Source organism: Mugil cephalus, chromosome 3, assembly GCF_022458985.1.
Source record: "Mugil cephalus isolate CIBA_MC_2020 chromosome 3, CIBA_Mcephalus_1.1, whole genome shotgun sequence".
In the NCBI taxonomy this organism is placed as follows: domain Eukaryota; kingdom Metazoa; phylum Chordata; class Actinopteri; order Mugiliformes; family Mugilidae; genus Mugil; species Mugil cephalus.
The window spans coordinates 2,990,427-3,011,145 of NC_061772.1; the positions used below are offsets into that span (position 1 = coordinate 2,990,427).

A 20,719-nucleotide genomic window follows, 5' to 3' on the forward strand; every position below is an offset into this window, starting at 1 on the left:
GCCCCACCTGCTGAGGTGTTGACCTGCCAAACACACCCCTGAGGGAAGAGGAGCAAAGAAAGGAAATAATAAAAGACTCAGCAAGCAAATAGTTACTTAAAGAAAAAGCTCAATAGCAAGAAAGAAAGGGACCATCATCAACTAAAATAAGAATTTCAACTGTGATGTTATAGGTCATCAGAAAGTCATATTAGCTCAGGAAAGGTTTCCCAAGGAATACATGTGCTTTCAATTAATGATTTCTTTCATTGCAGATTCCTGAAATCATGTGACAAGGTAATTACGACTGAACTATTTGAACTGTTGGCATTTGTCATGTACTTAAACAAGCAAACACTGGATCCTCTTTGATACAGTTCCTGTAAACTCCAGTAAAACCATAGTTTATACAATTTTGAAAAATTGCAAAAACAAAGTGCAAATCTAAATATTAAAAAAATTCTGAAGTACTGAGTGACATGGTTTAACAGAATTTAATTATTTTATAACTTTTTTGTGTGTTTTCAGCGTACTTGATTGATTTACCTTGGATAACCCTCTTAAAATTGCCTTTCAAATTGCTACTTTTGTTCAACCAACAACCCATTTCTGTTTAGACTCAGTCTTTAACGATCCACAAGGGGAAAAAAGTATTTGGTTTTTCCACAAGTAATTACCTTTGATAAGCTATTGTATTATTATCTGTTTTCTGGAAAGTGTGAGAAAGGAAGATCCTGAACATAGCAGGTCGGGACCTTGGCAGGTGAAATAGTAAAGCCTTGACATAAGGATGAGAGCAGGGAGGCACACCATGACCCAACGCAACCCAAGGCACCTCCCAACTGCACCTAATTCTCTCTCTCACTGTGTCTTTCCTCCCCACTGTTCACATACCCAGACACCTACAAGCATGGCAGACTTCCTAGATGTTCAGAACAGTGTCAGGGCAAAGCTAAAGGTCAATATTTCTGGAAACCATGCAGACGAATAGCGACTGTGCGCTGTTTTTACACTACAGATCTTCTAATTAAACACTTTTTGATGCAATCAAGGAAGAAATAGACAGCCTCGCCGGACATGGTGTCAAGTGTTGTTTTCGAGGAACAAGCATCCTCAAAATCAGAGCCGCTGTTATAAATAGCTTACAAATGCGCGCAGGGATCCTCGCCTAAACTGATTTTGGCTTCTTGTGTTTAACTGACATTCGTATAGCAGTAGTAAACATTGAAATATGCAGAGACAAATGTGGTGTTAATGACACAGCCACATCCACTCATCATTCTAACAGAACAAGAGTGACACTGGTTTGCACTAACATACAAAATAACAGGTCAGTGTCTCTGATTCACTCAAAGTTGTGTGAACATTGTAGTCAGTGCTGAGGCACATATTGCACTCACTCATTTTGATCTGTCTGTTGAAATGTATTTGATGAAACCTGTCAGAGCTGTGAAAGTTATCTCAGCTGAACATGTAATAAGTTACTAGTAAATAATGATTTAGAACATCACTATAATAACCACCTTCCATTTTGTCATAATCATTAATGTCACTGACAGTATCACTATCATCATCAACACCGTCATCTGTAATCATCGAGCCAATCAGAAGCCATATTTTATTGCAATGAATGTGGATAGTCAGTCCATGGTGATGATGCAGTGTTAGGATACATTCACACTAACCATGTCTGCTTTTTTTTTCTTTTTTGCCCAAGTGGTAATAGATGCATTTATACAAAGCCATTTCAAAGTCTACAATACGGAGGAATTTAAAATATTCCACAAGAAATCTAATTTATCTCAAACTGCCCTCCAAAAATTAAACAGGTGCTCAACTTTACACCTTATGTGACGAATCCATTATTTTCTGCTTTACCACTGTTTTGGGTTTTCTGTGGGCTTCTTCACAACAGCTACATTTCACTTGTACTAACGACCAAAGTCTCAGTCAGGCCACATATATGTTCAGTCATGCCATTTAAGGATATTTTCTAGCTTAAGAATATGTTACCAAAGACTGCAAGGTAAGACGTACTATATTTTAAAGGTAAAATCCTCAACAATTCCAATTGATCGGGGCCATTCAATTACACATTCAGTTGGGCCAGTTGAGGCCTGTTCCGACATTGTGTTAAGATCCATTTTGGGTGATCCGATCCCGTAAAAGACAGGTGCAATCCCAGGACACACCAAGATTTCCGCTAGCTAGCCAGAACTTTGGCTCATACAACACAAAAGTAATTTATTAAATCTTTGTGAGGTAAGTCTTGTTCATGGCCATTAAGGACGTAGTTGTAGATATTTAATGATTAATATCCCCCCATTTTCTCATTAGTGCACACGCCGTTGCACAGTATGTAGTCCTGTCAGATTGTCCATCCATTGTGTTGTTGCACTTGGGTTAAGGCTCATGGTCCTGAGGAGCGAGTGACCATACATATTCAGATAAAAAAATAAAAAAAAAACAAGCTAACAAAACATTCTAGCTAGAGCTGACGTATTATTGTGGATTATTTTGCCTCCAAAAGGAGGGGGCAAGCTCACATTAAAATACGAAGCAAACTTGAACATCAATCCCAATTGATTGATGGGCATTTTAGTTATAAGCAGAATAAAACATTATTCATATTGGTTCATCAAAGATGAAAGTTTTGCCCAAAATTAAGTATACATCCAATGCATGTGGATAAAACATACATATTGTAATCTTAAATATTTATATGATAGGTATAATCCATTTCAGACTGACACCAGCCAGCGTTGTTATCAGAGCATCCCTATCTCACTGAGCAGACAGCCTACACGAAGCCGTCTAGGAGCCTGGCTAGACTGACATCGCAACACAGCTTTCGGTTCCCAGCACCTAACACTCCGTTCGTAGCCCGAATACTGCCTGTGGGATTTCACCGCTCTAAAGAGTCATGTCAAGGATCTCGACAACGCATGACGTCTCCCTCAGCCACTGCTGTCATGTTCCCTCTGCTACTCACTTTCACCCTCCACCCCCCTCTCTTTCCAAGCCTCTCTTGACTCGAGCAGAAGACTTTCTCCCTGAGCGTTTTAAGTTGTCATTTTTTTTAAACACACATATCAAAGCTGAGAGTAAAGGGAGCAAAAAAAAAAGACAGATGTTTCTCTTATGCCTTTCTACTGAAGTACAATGAAGCTATGGAAGGGAAAGACAGTGAGAGGGGGAGAGAAAGGAGAGAAAAGACATTTGCAGAGATCTTTTTCCAATCCACATCCTTTCTCCTGACGACTGGCAATACATCATTTGTATGGATGCAATATTAAATTTCAATATCGCATGTCAAAAGGTACAAAATGATAGATCATAGCCTAACTAAATGAATTATTAAAGGCCTAAGCTTGCTATGCTATCGGCTTCTCTTACAATCAGTTGTGTCAGAAGAGTGCAGTTGGTGATACTGGCAGCATTTCAAAGCTTTGTCGTTTTTCTTTCTAGTCGCATCCCAGCTTTCTTAATCTAGCTTTCTGTCACTTATTAATGTTCCCAAGAAACTGAAAACTACTGATCTTTCCTACCCAATAAGCAGAGCCTTAACTCATATCCTTTTATTTCTCCAGAATTCTTTTTTTTATAATGAATGAATAAAGTCATAATTAAAAATTCAATATTGAACATAAAATAAGAAAATGTGTTCAGTTTTGTTAGATACGTTAAGAGCACAGAGGAAGGAAACGCTGCCATGGTTGAAGCGGTGAGTCATTCTGTGTGGTATGATTTATGTGCTCTTTATGTGTTCTGTGACCCTGTAAGTTTATCTCTATATTCCCTGTCTGATAGAGTGACTCCTTCATTGTCTCTATGTCATGCCACAATAACACTGTTTACCGGACTCAACGGTTGATTCTAATTTATGACCAAAGTCAAAGGTTGCATCTTTGAAGCCTTGTCAAGTTGTGGATGACGGGAATAGAGAGGATAGCAGAGGAGAAATACTGATTTTATGGCTTGTAAAGGACATGCGCAAAATAAATGCTCACCCTTCTTCATTTGAGTCATTATCTTGGGCTTCATCTCAAGCTGTAAAAGTACATTCGGAACCTTAAGAGGTGTCTCACAAAAGAACTATCGCTAAAGACACACTTAAAAGTGATCAATGATCACCTCTTTGTTTGACATCTTAAGAAGATCCAGAAGATCCGGGACCTTGATGTAGAAATGAGGCCAGAGTAGCATTCACATTATAACCCCCCATATTCATTAAATTTACAGAAACTGCCACTACTTGATATGACCTTAAGGGCAATACCTGCTTCGAGTAGCTACTAAATCAATCAACCTTTACTTTCTATAAATTAAAACCACCTAGTGACATGAATCATAAAGGGCAGCAATTAAATTGTACCAGACTATTTACTGCACATTAAGCTCTACTTTCATACTGAACAAATCCTGCTATAAAGTATATTTTTTATGTCAACTACTATGCATTGTGTTGTATGCAAATTTTATAGCATGACTTATTGTACATACAGTCACATGAGCAAACCTATTTTCTAGTGTACAGAATCCTCTTTGCCACCAGCAGTGGAAAGTGGAAAGAAGCTGCTCATGGTATGTATATACATTCATTCCTAAATACTTTTGGAAACACATTTAGAAACTTAAGAAAGAAAATGCAATTAACTTCAAATATGTTTTTTTTTAAGGCAATTATTGGAGATATTTTATCAAAATCTGACTAAACCAAGTGTAGAAGCATCAACATGTTAAAAATGTCATGTTTTCCTTGTGTTTTTCTTTTTGGTTTTACTGTTCCAGTGTGTATGCACTGTTGTCACAGAATAACCAACTGTTGTCACGCTGACTTGTTGAGTTCTTGCAGTTGTTTACATGGAAAGTAATGTGAGGTTTTTACTTCATGTATAGTTTGGCTGAGCTGACTGAGGATTCAACTAGAAACCACCCCAAATAGGGGAACAACCATCCATATTTGGGTTTCTGATTGGGGGTTACATACATTTAGATTTCTCTTTAATGAGCTTTGAGGCCACATTAAGGAAAGTATTCTTCCTTTTTATGTAAGTTAGTTAGACTTACGTATTACATGATATGAAGGGCTAAGTATAATACTTGAATATAGCATGAATATTGATACCAATGTAATGTCTATAGGATACATACTCTGTTGAAGCCAGATGGTTGGCTTAAGCTAACCATAAAGACTGAAAGCACAATCTGGAACTAAAGCAAATCTCCTGGTGCTGCTTATATCAAATCTCTACTACTGTGTGCCAAGTTAGCACGACCCTTAGAGCCACAATAGCCACATTAATGGGAAATGAGCCAGGTTGAAATAAACCGGAATTATCCTTTAAGTGTGCAGACTGGAGCTTGGTACTGATGTCTCATCTTATTCTGAGCACAAAAGTACATAAGCATGTTTCCTAAAGTATCAAACTATTTCTTCAGGACTCAGCAATGCAGTAATAGACTTTTGCTGAACATTTATATATTCAGATCAGATGTACAGTAATGCCCATCACAAGATTTAACTGCTGTGCTAATTTAGTCAGTGAAAACATGAAATGCTACACAGATTGTTGGCATATTCAACAAATATGATTTCTGTTTTAATGCTGAGTTAAATTTAGTGACCTACAGTGTCAGCTTCCTAGATTAAACTTATGCTTTGATGCTCAAAACTCAAGAATTAGAAGCAGCAACATACGAACTGAGACAACAGGTACATCCACACATTCATCCAGAGATAAACAGGCACACTAATGTACCCCTGGTGTAAATCCTTATGAATCTTATGAATGAGTTCTACAATGGACACACAGCTAGCCAGGATAATGCTAATGCTAGGTGAGCAGGACGCACAGTGAGAGCGGTTCTGTCAAATCCAGGGTTTAGAAATAAATAGTGCAACTAGATTTACTCACGAAAGTCAGTCTGGGGGAAACTGACCTCGTAATAGAGAATTATTGTACTGTAAATGAAAACTACCAAAACTACTAAACATGTTTAATTTCAAGGCAGCTTAAATCTTCATAAGTGAGTTCCTAGTCAAAGTCACGCGTTTGAATAAAGCTTGTATATTTATAGAGAGCGGTATGGACTTGCGATATGCTTATTTCAGCGTGCTTTTGACCTGCTGTTAATTCTCCTGTGCTTGTGTGATGTCCTCAATCCCTAACCCCCGTGAGGTTTTAATTGCAGGGTCCAGATTGCCAGGGCTGGTCAGGGCCTGGCGACCCCCATGAGAAGTCACAGCCTCCATTTAGCTTCCAGATCCCATGCAAACGAACACAGGGCCCCCGTGTTATCGTGCGAGCACTGGCTGGCAAAAATTCAATTTTCATCCCCTTTTGTATCCAAGCCTGCTGTCTTGCCCTAACGATGCTCTGTCATCCCCCCACCAGCCACCCCCATACCATTCTCCCCCCATACCATCCTCCCCCAACAAACACACACAGGAACACACGTACCACACACACATACGCGAACCCCTTGTCTTGCCTTCTCCCTTCAACAACAGAACACAGTGGAGTCGTTAGGACCCTCTCTTCATTACTTCAAAAAACCAATCATTAGACACCAGAGTATATACGTAATTAGAAAATCACTTCCTTTGCAATCCCGGCTAAGTAGTTTACATACTGTAATTACAGGGACAAAATCAATTTTTAATCATTTCACTGATTGGGCTCATCAGCTCAGTAGGAACATTGTATCCTGCTTGTTGTGCGAAAGCAACATCTGGGCTAAAACAATTACCCTTTTGTGTTGCAGAGCGGCTCTGAAAATGCCTTGCTGCCACTTCCCCACATCGTGGACACTCTTTCTATCTCTATCCGTCTCTAGACACCTTTTTCCCTTTGCCTTCGCCTTCTTTTCTTTCTATCTCTCCCATTCTGTCTCTCCCTCCCTCCTTCTCTTCTTCCCACTCTTTCTCTTTCACTCCCTGCCCTTGACTTGGACATGGAGGATCACATTTAAAGCTTTATAAATCAATACGCTATAATAAGCTGCTCTTGACAGAGCGAGAGAGAAAGGAGAGAAAAAACAACATATTGCTTTTTTAACACTGCTCGCGTTTTCTTTTATTTTCTCATGCCCGTTATTGCCATTGATATTTTTTAATTTTTAATTTTTATATTGCTGCCTATTTAGAAAATAATTTTGGTTGGCCTTGCAGACACATCACCACACGAGTGTGCATGTGGGACAGTGTCAAAAAACAAGTGTGTAATACCAGAAGATGGAAGTTCTCTGTCTCCTTGTTGAAGTGAGACAAGTAAATACATAATCCAACTTCAAACTGTGTCTTCTGTCCTGGTATGTTTCACCCTTCACTAGCTAATAAAACGCTTTGTATTCTTGTCTGAGAGAGGCCCAATCGATCCACATTAGTCTGAACTCCCTCTCCCTCACTTTGAAAACTCAGAAAATCAGATTTCAGAGGGGGGAGAAAAAAAAAATCGGTTAATGCATTGATCACCCGGGCTGTATGCAAATCACATTTGCCTTTATTTTTTGCTGATCAATAGCATTAATTAACAGCTTCGTTTTAACAGCACCCCGCAATCCCGTTAGACACCGCTGTCGACCTCAGAAATCATCTTCCCCCCCCGTCCCTCAGTAGCCATGGAAATGAACGGCACGTGGCAAGGGCCATAAATCAGGAAATCCAATTTGGCCATGAGCTCGAGTAGTAACAGTAAAATACGAGTGCTAACACAGCACACAGGTAGATCATCCCGTACTGGCATTAAATTGCTTATTTTATGACAAAAAAAAAAAACTAAAAAGAAAAGAAAGTTTACAACAAAATTCATAGAACTGTTAAAGGGACTCGTCCTGAGGAGTACTATATAGCCAGCATAAACAGTTAAATCCCTTCCCTCGCCTTGGAGGAGCTTTTGAGCTTTTCAAAAACAGCCCATTGGTGATGCCATCCAGGTTGTCATTTTATAAGTTCAAGTTCATAACAGAATACCTGTGCTAAATGTGGCAGTGTTGAATCTGAATGATGTGGAAGTTTACCATACGGGTACATTCAGTAATAAAACACCTTCAAGTTGTTCTTTGCAAAGTGTAGAATCTGTTTTAGAACTTCATCCATGCAAGGAATTAGGAGTCAGGAAATACCGGCTTGTTGATTTTTGTATTATATTTTATTTTATTATTTTATTATTATTGTTTCTCTCAAGCCTCAAACTTCACTGTAATGGACCTTTACTCTTGTTCCTTTTGTATTTGTACGATTTTGCATCTTCTTTTTTTATTGGGATTGCGCATTTCAAGAAGAAAGAATAGAAAAGAAATATACAGATGAGTTGTTTTATTAAAAACCCATACATAACCAAACAGATAGCTAATTACTGTATGACATGACAAATCTGTGTGTGTATGTGTGTGGTTGGAGGGCGGTGGGGGCCTGTGCTAACCAGCCTAGCTGCTGCTGCCAGGGATGCTAGTGTGTGGGATTAATAATGGACGCTTTTTGAAATTATTATTATTCCCAAAATGCTCTTTTGTGATTTGCTTTGAAGGGCATGCATGTGTGTGTGGGTGGAGGGAAGGGGGAGGGGGGTGTTAAGTGAGATTGGGGGGGTGGGGGTTGAGGGGTGGCTTGCTTGCTCATTTGGAGAGCTTTTCCAATTATACAATTAGCCAGGAATGTAGGCCAGCAGCCTTAGTGTTCCTGTACCCCGACCCTGGATAGCAAGTGCCCTCACCTCACTCTGTATTTATCTGTTTCTGTCTCTCTCGTCAAGAAATACTTGACGGATATACTGCAGACTTGACAACAGAAAAATATGCAACTGTGGATAAGTGAGAGTGACACTAGCTCAAAGTTGGTTGAAGCCACGTAGCAGAGACACAAAGCTGAAAAATGCTGACGTTCTTTCTGAGCTGGGTTGCGTGTGAACAGCCGTGGCAGTACAATGTAGTGGTCAAGTCACAGGGTTCAAGCTGCTCTGGTCATCCTATGGTTGAAGTGTTTTTTGCAATCCCCCACCAACTTCCACCGGGCCACAAACTCCCACAACTTTGGGAAGATGAGAATGTTAGTGGGACAGCGGGGTTGGGATAGAACACACACGGAATGCTAACCACTGGTGATTCCTTTTTTTTTTCTCTAAAATGAAGTGATATGATAAATGGATTTATGATGAAGAACAAATTGTTTTATAATTTGGCCCCTTTCTGATTGTCCCCTCGCTCTTGCCTGGCTGCAAGCAAGTGTGCCGTACTGGGTTTAATATGAAGCAACAACAACAGCCAAGTGCCATCTGTTGGCATGCGGATTTTCTGTAATCTCTCTTTACTGATTACAACAATGACTACACAAACCTCTTAAATAATTATCCCGCAATGTAAAAAAAAAAAGCTAAATAATTATAATCATTAACTCCCACCAAGTCTGCCACTCCTCTAGAAAATGAAGGCTGTCAGAGAGGGAGAGAGAGATAAAAAGTGAGACAGAGAGAGAGAGAGGTTTTTTTTTTTCTGATGTGATGCCAATCATGTCTTATTTATACCAGCAGGGTAAAGTACCACACAGCAGTGACAATCTTAACGCAATAACGCTGAGGAGAAAACAGCGGAAAAATTGACCTGTCTTCACCACCACCCCTTCACCTTATGTTCCATTTTCTCAAAGAAAGATTTTTTTTCCTAAAATGGAGTGTGGGTTACATTTTGTAATCTGCATCAAGTTAACATTCGCAGCTCAGATTTCAATGTCAGATTTTAGCGATCATACATAAAGCAAGGCCTGGAAATCAGTGCAGCTGATAAGAGGACAAATGCTTTGTCCAAATTCACATAGACACTTTTTTTTATGTCATAAATCCAAGAATTGGCATCCTAGGAAATGTAAAGAGAAAAATACACCTAATCAGCCTGGATGTCATAATTTAAGTGTTAAATCATTTGATTCAATCCAAAGTAAAAATCCTGAATTCAGAATTTTTAACTGATATTTCAAATATAATAAAATACTTTTTGACCTTTGCACTGTCGTGTAAACACAATTTTGATAGTGTAGTTGTTTAATGAGGGCCTACGCAATTTAGTAATGGGACATCTAGTAATATTTTCTTAAAAGGCTGATCATGTGGTTTATATAAAAAATCTAATCTGTCATATCTAAAAAAAAAGTATAAAATTGCATAAAATGGAAATATGGAAGTAACTACGAGTGCCCAAACATGTACCAAAGTATAGTACTTATATGACGGCCATAGATAAACATGTTTTTATTTTCAGCAGCAGGCTGGGTACGTCTATAAATGCTTACGTGTGTGAGTATGTGTGTTCAAGTCTGTTTATGCATCTCCCTCTCTCTATATAAGTCATCTTTGTGTGTGAGCGTCTTCAAGTTTGTGTGCGAGCGCTTTGTGTGAGAAATGGTGTGAGAATACGTCAAGGGTAGCATGTGTTAGCTCTGCTTCCAATATGAGGGAAATCTGTGGCACATACCTCCAATATGACACAAGCCAAAACGACATGACTCACCCATGCTATATTTGATTAATACAACTACAGCCGGTGAAAATGTGTTTTTGAACAACGGGCCATTATCGAGGCATGGTGTGACTGAAAAGAAAAATATTATTACTATATATTATTACTATATGGGATCAGAAATCTGCTAATGGAGCGTGAAATCTGATATGATAAAAATGTAATCTGAAAATTATTAATATGTCATTCATTTTACACTTTAGTAAGGCCTTTTTGAATGCAGATTGACAGGCTGTTGTCTCAGCTGGTCTTTAGGAAGACAGGTGCCATATACAGTATCTTTAATACCTGCCATTCTCAGTATTATAAAAAAAAATGTTGTGCCATGAATTTTCCAGTTTCAGAAGAAAAGGTTTCCATTGATTAGCACTTTACATGCAATCAATTTCTACAAACTGGCCTGACCCACTCATCTCTTTCTTGCTTTCTCACGAAGCTGACTCCCTGGACGATGGCCTTTTACAAATTAAAAAATACCAAGAAGTGAGGGTGGATGAGTAATTATTGGAAAGATGAACGAAGGAAGAGATGGGATGGTGGAGAGACGTACAGATTTAAAATGAATGCAGGCGAGCATGAGGCAATGAGAATATAAGGAATCATGGAGAGAAAAATTTGTTTTTGTCGTGTGAGCTCAGCTACAATAATGATGACATACTGATTACAGACAAGCAGGTAAGATGAAGAATTTTAACCTCGCAGAAGAAAGATCCCCCAACTTGTCATGTGATCTTCCGTCACTACACATGGCACGCATGGACTATAACAGCCCATCACTATGAGAAGGGATGGCCACGCTTATCCAGCTCCTGAAATAATGGCTTGCACCTGTTTACCATGTCACCTTTGTTTGCTAATTGTCGACTTCACTTCAGCTACATAGCGAGGAAATGACAGAGTTGGGCCTTTTGACAGACCATGTGTGTCCGTGTGTGTCAACATGTAATGAAGAGACTGGTAACAAACTTAGTTTGTGTTGCACAACTTTGTCCAGCATGGATGTTAATACTGTAGGTGATTTGGAGAAAACAAGGACTGGAGCAGTCAGTCGCTGACAAAAGCTTGAATGTTACAGATGTCTATTAATCTGTAAAGTCGCACACACCAGCTTTGAAGGTACAAAATGTAAGATTTCAGTTTCTCACCATGACACCAGCCTGTACCTCAAAAGACAATACTTAAGGGTCCAGTTTGCCCTGTTACACTGACATTTGGTTCGTCCTCAGCTAATTCCACTGAGGCTGTGTGTTATCATTATCCATCAGAAAATACCCAAGTCAGTCAAATATCCAGTTGCAGATGTTCCAATTTGTGGAAGTGCGTGGGCTGCAGCCTTGACAAGAACTTTCTAGAAGACCTTGAAGATCTTATAAAGACAAAGTTTAAACTATGTGGTCAGTCTGCAAGCTGACTCGCCTTTCTGTATCTGCCTCTTTTGCCAAGAAAAGACGGTCAAGACAACACTGCCGTCTTATAATCTTCACATGATGCGTTGGCCAATATTTACATTATAGTCTAAAAGCTGAGTTTTTGGCAAGACCATACTGACAAGAAAGCAGACACAGCACAATCACAAATCAACACCATTTGGACTGTGTTTCAGTGTGTTTCTGCAGTCACAGGCTGCACCAAAAACGACAAGTTTGCCTGTGTGCATCATGAAATAATTTGAACCACGCATCCACAAACATCTAACTTAGCTTTTGTACACATTAGCACTGTCAATGATGTTATACAATTAGTTTATAGGCTATTGCTACATAGCAAACTTACTTACCATTTCTTCTTCCTCCCATGTTGGACTCGAAGCGGGCTAGAGTCTACTGCCACTTTCAAAGCACAGAGTGGTATTACAAGAGGGGCCAGTTAGCTTCAGTACATATGTCTGCAGCACAATCCTTGGATGTATTTGATACATGGTGACAGTTTCATATATTTCCCAGGTTCTGTTGATACATTTTGAATGTCATTTTAAGATAATCATCTCACCAGCTCTGTATCTAGACATCCAGTATTTGGAGACGGTAGCTGGTGAAAACAAGTAAAAATGGAAAATGCAAAAAATAAATGCTGTTTCAATATGTCAGATAAATGTAATCAACGTTTCATATCCTCTGCTACCAACAGACATTTTAGGTTGTAGCTACAGGTTGTGGACATTAATTAGGTTGCAGTGTTAGATGTCCTCCTGACAAAAGGAGAGGATCCCATGTCTTAAATTTTCATTTAATTTTTTTTTTTTAGTCATTTGAAAACACTGAAAGGTAACCCAAGCTGATTCAGTCCATGATTTGAAAGAAATCCTATCCAGAAAGGGGATATAATAGAGGGTTTGAATCTGATGAAATGCTTTCAAATCACAACACTAACTAGCACAAGAAGCAGTAACATGAGCCATAGGTGTCTCTTTGAGTGTCCGTTTGTGACTTCACAGTCATATCCTTCTGGCTGCAAGAAATGCAAACATATACACCATAATACCCAGAGGTAGATAAAAACATTTTCAGTTACTGCTACTTTGAGTGCTCATTTTGCAGGCGATGCCCCACAAATAAATGAGAATAAATTTATGCATTTTTGTGATAGAAGCCTAATGGGTTTGTGGTTGGAAGTTTGATCATTCAAATTAATGTACGTAAAGTGTAAGTGGAAAAACTGAGGTGATAATTGTGCAGGATGACCTCTGTTATAACTGATGTACTCCAGGGTCGTATACAGGCGCCCCAATAGATACCGTAGAGGCAAGCTCCCAGGTGTGAAAGTCTGTGCTGTGTGACTAAGAAGCATGTCACTGCCAAACAAGTGTATGCTTAGCTGACTTTCCCAAGATAAATATTTAAATGAAAACAAAACATAAGTGCACGGATCTGTGAATATGACAGACACCTTTAATATCCTCCCTTTACCCGTGATCAATCGGTGTGATCGTACCTGCGCGGCTGCCGCCTCTCCAACGAATGCCGGATGTCAGGAAGAGTGCCGACAGCTTCACAGAAGGTGGGACGACAAGAGCCTGTAAACAAAGCACACACACCAGGAAATTCACAGTCACCCGTATTTGAAGCTTGACAAGTTTGCAACACTGGCGACAGAAGAGAAATACCCATTAAAAAAATGTCTGCTGATCCCGCTCCCCCCAAAACCCCCCACTGCTTCATTTTTCCTCAATACTTCCTATGAAGACGTGATGTCATTTACACATTTATGAATAATCTAACAAAAACATAAACTGTAATTGCTTGTGTATATCAATCACTTTCTTTCATTTTCTTCTTATTATTATACCTTATAATTTGACACTGTAATATCCAGGTGAAGATGAGGGAATTGCACTGGGACACATACGAGCATGCACATGGTTTATCATTTGAGCACTTAAATACAAAGTTGCAGCAATAAAACGAAAAAAAGGATAAACAGGAAGCCTTGTTCTCATAAGCAGAAAACTGTGAGAGGAGCCTATGAGGCTCGGCAGAGGATGTTATCTGATCCTGCCTTGAAGTCTCGCTGCTTAACACCAGAAAAAATAATCAGGCTGACATAAAGTATTTAAGTAAAAGACTGCCACTCCCCTTTAAAGTAACATGTCACTTGGTGAGTGGTAGGAGAAGGTTGGAAGCTCTCGTGGAAAGAAGGGGAGACTGAAGGCAACTGACTGTGACTTTTCATACAGGCAATGATTTAGAGAAATTTGGGGAGGAATTTCCTGAACTCTGGCAAAAGTTTTAATGCTCGATTAGAGGGAAAATAAAAAAAAAAATGTATGGCTTTGTTCTTTGTAGGAGAAGTTAAATTATCCATTTCTACACAGCTGATTAAACTGCTCCAAGTTTACATTTCATTTTTTGTGACATTTCAAATGTTTGCTTAAATCTGCTGAAGTTTGCCTAGACGGTAATCTGAAAAATCTTGGTTTTGTATATTTACCTCCAATCTTAGAGCTAAACGCTCAATGTTACATTATCTCTGTGTCCCGATGATCCACTGTAACGGACACAGCATGATCAATACTGCCATCTGATTTGTTAGATTGTCGCAGGTGACGCTCATGTCTGTGATCCGTTAATACAGAACTGCTGGAAACGCTGCTTCTCGAAGAAGGTTCTACAGAGTGTCCAACAAATTCTCCTGACTATTCTGAATGTGTAAAGGCAGCCAGGCATGGAGAAGCTGGCTAGCTCCAGCAACAGTGAGATACTGGGGGAACACAGATGTGGAGGGTCTGCAGGAGGCCACCCAGATTTACCCACCACTACTGTTTCAATGGAGCGTCAAGAGTAAAACTCACACACAGCGAGCGCACACATTCAGACACACTTACACACAAAGCCATGATGTTGCCTTAAGTCACAATCTAAATTGGCTCCCAAGGGCATACCGACTACCTTGTTCACCAAAGGCATTGTGTATGTTTTCTGAGTGCTTAGCATATGCTGCCGTAACCTGAGATCTCTCTCTCTCTCACTCTCTCTGTCTCGCTCACTTTTTCTCTCTTTTCCTCTCACTTGCACACACGCACATGTACACAAACACACAATGTTGCTAGAAGTTACTCAGTTTTTGTTTTTTTCCCCCTTTTACGTTTTTCCCATCAGGAGATTAATTAAATTGAAAATAGTTCACATCTACCTATTAAACCATGTTGCACCAGCCACCCACCAGACAAACATCAACAGAGACACAACTACAGACGGGGTGTTCAGGAGGAGCTGGGTTGGAGGTCTTGGAAACTCAGGGATAGAATAAGAGGAGAAACTACAAGGTGTTCCACTCAGATCACAAGCAATGAGGAATGTCGCATCTCCTTTTCATACCATCGCATGATATCTTAGTAGTGATGTGTAAAAAGTAAACATTGGTTTTCTCTGTAATATATGTTCAACCTGCTGGTAAAATAATACACATGCAATATCAATCAGTTAATTAAGTTTAATTTTGTGGATTGAGTACAGAGGATGTTGTATGATAATTCTGAACTGTGCTTTTTTCTTGCAATTTTAAAAACTCAAAATGATATATGTAGTCATGAGAGTAGCTTGAAACTACAATCAGAGTCAGACAGTTTATTGTTCTAGCAGAGTGAAATACCTCACAAAAGCTACTGATTCAATCTGCAACATCTCTGATTTGATATAAAGTGCACGACAGAATAATGAAAATAACTAACATTTAAGACAGTCTAACCTTTCCTGTGTTTACCTTATTAAAGAGTGTGTACCTTAACTGGTAGAGCAATACACACAGGGGGGGAAAAACAATGTGTATAAAGCTGGCAGTGTTTAAGCAGGCGAGCGGGAAAGTAATAGGCAAGAGCAGTGAAGTGTTGATTCTACAAAAGATGCAGGGGAAAAATTGCACCTTAGAGCACACACACACACACATAAAAGCAATCACACATATATGCACACACACACACACACACACACACACACACACACACACACACACACACACACACACACACTTTCCCTCCCCCTCCTCAATATACTCCCACAACACGGCCGGCTGCCTGGCAGCCGAAGTTAACATTTTCAGAGAAAATATTCCTTGCCTCCAATAGTCCGATGTAATTCATTTTCCATCTCTGTTCATTAATCATTGTTAAAATTAGTGATCCATTTCTTCCACTCTGCCATCTGCACTCAGCTTCCTAACAAACATGACACCTCAGCGCATAATAAAAGCTGACAGCTACGAGGAGGCCTTTCCAAATAGCTTTCTGCATATGTGCACCTCCATGTCTTGATGCCGTTGTCAGACAAAAGTAGGTTATTTAGACCACTGGTTGGAGAGAGCTGCTTATGAGTATATGTACACCAGCACACATGTGCACACTCAAACGTTTATGGACGTTGCATGCATGCATGCATATATAGTATATGCATGTATTGCATACACTATATATGCATGTCTCAAGACTACTGTATATAGATAAGGTGCTTGTTGAAGAGCCAAAAAAAAACAACTAACAACTAATAATTATATGTAAAGTCACATACAAACACAACAGCTACCCCCATGTACCAGCATACAAATTACAGATGGAATGTGTTAATATTCTTATAAGGTACATTTTTTTCCATATTAGTCAGCAAAGGGGTATGTGAGTAAAATGGGCAAAGTGTAAAAATCTACCATATAAACAGTCATGCCACTGAAACAAGCAAAATAACTGGAATGGGAGAGAGGGAGAGAGATGCCTTAAAAGTTTGAAGTATCCTGTTTATCCCTGGACGGTTTTTGCGTTAATTTTAGCTCTAACTGTTTCAGTACTTTTCCATTTGCATTTGCTTCCAACAGCTGTGGCATGCGCGTGTATTTGTTATCAGCTCAGCAACACCGTGGTCATACTCTAATAAGCTACAAGCTAATTCAGCTAAGAAACAAAACAGTGGGGGTAGAAAGAATGCAAGTAAAGAGAGTGTGAGTCACAGGGCTCTAGGATACCCCTTTCTAGTCACCCGGGCCTCATAAACACCCCTGTAATTCACACAAAAAATACCTTGATGTAAAGCTGTCCCTAGATGACCCCTTTACACCCTGTGTTCAGTCCAGGAGTCTGAACAGATTTAGATTTAGGTGATTAAAAAGTAGCAGGCTTAACATTCTACAAAACGTAACATTTATGTTTAAAGTAACGAGTCAATCACATCTCTTTCCTAAGTATTAAGTGCACGCATTCACAGTTTATTGATGCCTAAAGCAAGAATGCCCCAAGATATTTGCAGAAATATTGTTGGATTTCTGAGTTGGAAGTTGGGTGAACAGAAAATGACCTCATCATAAACCCAAGCTACACATAATGTCTATTCTCCCCAACTTAAATAAATGTAAAATCCTTAAAAGTAAATCCAAACCTATTGACAAAATTCACAGAGAGAATATTTTTCAGCGTCACTAAAACCTCTTTCTCTTTTTTGTGCTCCGTCTCTCTCGCTCTCTCACACATGCACAGCTTATTCTGAGCACCTTCCGCGAGTCTCTTGTTAACACCCCCCCTCAAACTGTCCCTTCGCACATCCACACACACATATGCGCACAATCACAAGTATGCACACACATGGACACGCACGCTGGTACACACACTTTAACTCAACAATCCAATGCCGCTGTAGTCCTCCGATTCTCTTCTGTACACACACACACGCACACACACACGCACAGTCAGGATCCCTCCCTGGCGAGGTGTGTGTGTGTTTCTGCCCGAGGCACAGCACATTAATCTATATAATGCCCTCAAAGAGAAGGCTTTTTCACACCGCTAACTGCCAAGGACTACGAGGGGCAGCGGCTGAGCCATGATTCAGCTGTTAGCCCAACTGGCGTCCCTGCGCACACACACACACACACACACACACCACTCTCACATCCCTCTCGACACACACACATGCACAATATGTGTGCAAAACTATATACTGATCAATGATAAACCTGGTTCTCAAACCTCACTAGTTTTATGGTACGGAACAAAAATGTTCAAAAATATCGAAATGGCACTGACATCTTGTTCAAATGCTTTATCCTTGATCTGACGGTTCCTGAATTAAATCATAATGTTGGCAATTTAAAATTACATTTTACTGAGCAAGGCTATTACAGTTACTATCATGAAGTTATTTTTTACAATTAAAATTACTTAGTATTGCGTGTAGTTCACACTGGTTCTGTTTCAGAATTCAAAATTTGACCAATGGGATTCAGAAAGCAACCAAGCAAATAAAATCAGATCTTTACTCAGTACATCACCTCCTGCGCCATTAGAAAACACTACAAATGCATTACAAAACTTACCTTTACCTTGGTGGTCTTTGCCATTTCAATTCTCCAAACTGTAACCTCTTTCCACTGTGTGAAGCTGCCCACCCAGTGTAGATTTAATATTCATTTGTTGCATGGAAGGCCACAAAACACAGCCCAGATCAGTGATTGGAGGACCAGTGCTCAGAGACAGACGGCGAGCAGAAGAGCAGCTAAATCATCTTGACATTCACCAAGAAGTAGCCACACAGAAAGCTACTGCTGCTGTTAGTTCTCCCATCGACTAATTTGGTTCTACTTAACCCCTAAACACCCCTCTTGCACGCACACAGAAGTAGATGCAAGGCAAACAGAAGCTGGCAGAGACGTGTGCACGCGCAACGGGAGCACACGCACACATGCGCCTCACAGTGACACATTTAATTCCAGGTTCTCAGCACATCTGAATTACAGCAGCCTGATGAGGGAGAGAGGGCCAGGCCCCTCTGGACTGATTAGCATCATTTAAGAAAGTCTTCCTTTTCCTTCTGCCTGCCTCAGTGACCTCTCTTTCTTTCTCTATCACTTTGACACCCACCTCCCTGCTCACAAGATGGGTGGCATTCCCAGCAGCAGAAGTCAATATGGAGCGCACTCACATACATCTAAGACGGGAGAACAATTCAAGTGCCTGTGCCTCTGGGGATATTTTACTCCTAAAGGTATTCATAGACAACTGCTTGTTACCTTTGGATTCAGTTTTTTAAAAGAACAGAAAGACATAACTCACAAATATATATATATATATATATATATATATATATATATATATATATATATACGTCAGAGGCCATATGATGCCGTTTTTTTCCGCGTGTGTAAAGTAAATAAGACAGGGCTCGTTTTATTTGTGCATATTTTTCCCCTTCTAAATTATATAAGCCTTGCACATGGCTTAAAATTTTGTAAAGCTTTTCTCAAAATCCTACTTATGGTTGCCATTCTGTGCCAAAAAGTTCATCTGGCCTGTAAATTTAAGCATGGATTACAAATATTCAAATCATGAGCTTACTGTTCAAATAAACATTTCCAACAGGGAGGGGAAAAGTTGCAAGGCATACACTTTCAGCATAATTCCTTCTCTGGCACCTCCCCTCCCCTCGCTCCTAATAAAACAACCACAAAAAAAAAAAAAAAAAAAAAAAAAAAAGCAGGGAAGAAGGGGTCGGAGCGGTGGGAAGAGGGTAAAAAACAAGAAATGCAAAAACAAAAGACAGAGTTGAAAGTTTGGCTTCTTCATTTACCGTGCGGCTGGATAAACAGTGTTGATGAAATATGTAATTAATGTAATTGTAACCACCTATGCAATTACAGTCAGCTGGGTGGGCTCGACTGTGGCCCCGATACTCCCTGCCATAGGACAATAGGGCACCTTATTACAGTTTTAGAAGGGGAGGGAGGGAGAAGGGGATGAAAAAAGGGGGGGAAGGCTTAAGCTGGTCAGCTGCTCACCACATGGTAGAAATAATAGGGACTGAAGTCACAATCATTTCAGCTTTGGTTTAGCTTCACTAATCACTGCACTTTAAACTGGACAATATAAATAACTGACAAAGTCATGGGCATCCAGAGACATGGCTATGCGCTAACTGTTTGTGACTGAGTACGTCCTGAGTACTTCTGACCTGCACCTGATGGAGGAAGTGTTTGGAATCTTAAACATCACTTGCCAGAATACATCTTTACATCTGTTTTAGTATTCTCAGCACATGGTGTGACTTTCGAACTAACCTACAAATGCCACCATCTCCAACAACATGGAAGAATAAAACCAGGTCTGGTTCCCACTCATAGACAGCTACAGATTATGGATGGAGACATTTGTAGTAGTCTTCTACATAAACATATTGTCAACAGGGTAAAGACAAGTCAACTTTTGGCTTAAGGCGCAGGCCACGGCCCAGGCCCATTCACGCTGACAGCCGGTGTTATCCCGTGGATTAAAATAGCCTCTTCCCTGCTACCCGCCCCTGCCCAGCATTAAAGTCTTCCACATTTGCAAAATTGCAAACAGATGCAACTCAAGTACCTGCAAATAATCTGCCAAGACCAATTTCAAAAGGGAGATTTCAGAATATGCGGGAGTCATTAGAGGGAGTATTATTTCAGCGATGAGCGCGAGAGGGCCAGCAGTGGATCACCCAACCAGATGGGTTCTGCTGCCTTTTATTCAGGAAGAAAGAAGCCAACGTGTTCTTCATCTCCCCCATTCCACCTAAATGAAGATATATAACGTGTATGAAACAATTACGGCAGAATATTGGAAGTTTCAGAAGCAACCAAAGAATGTCAAATTTCCTTTCGAGTTTCTCAAAACAATCTTTTCATCTTCCTCCCGGTGAGGATGCTTTACTATGGGGCTGGCGAGGGGGGGGCGGGGGGGGCTGGTGTGGTGTTCAATGTAAACGAGGATACAAACACAGAGATCTGA

At 40.0% G+C, this 20,719-nt stretch overlaps 1 protein-coding gene across 6 annotated transcripts in view; it reads right to left on the reverse strand.

Moving 5' to 3' along the window:
* The window catches only part of znf536 (zinc finger protein 536), a 190,286-nt gene that overhangs the window by 152,478 nt on the left and 17,089 nt on the right, over positions 1-20,719 (reverse strand). For all 6 annotated transcript variants that reach the window (XM_047579907.1, XM_047579905.1, XM_047579908.1 and 3 more), the window contains exon 2: positions 13,423-13,504. The gene's annotated coding sequence lies outside the window, so the exon portion shown is untranslated. The remainder of the gene's footprint in view (positions 1-13,422; positions 13,505-20,719) is intronic.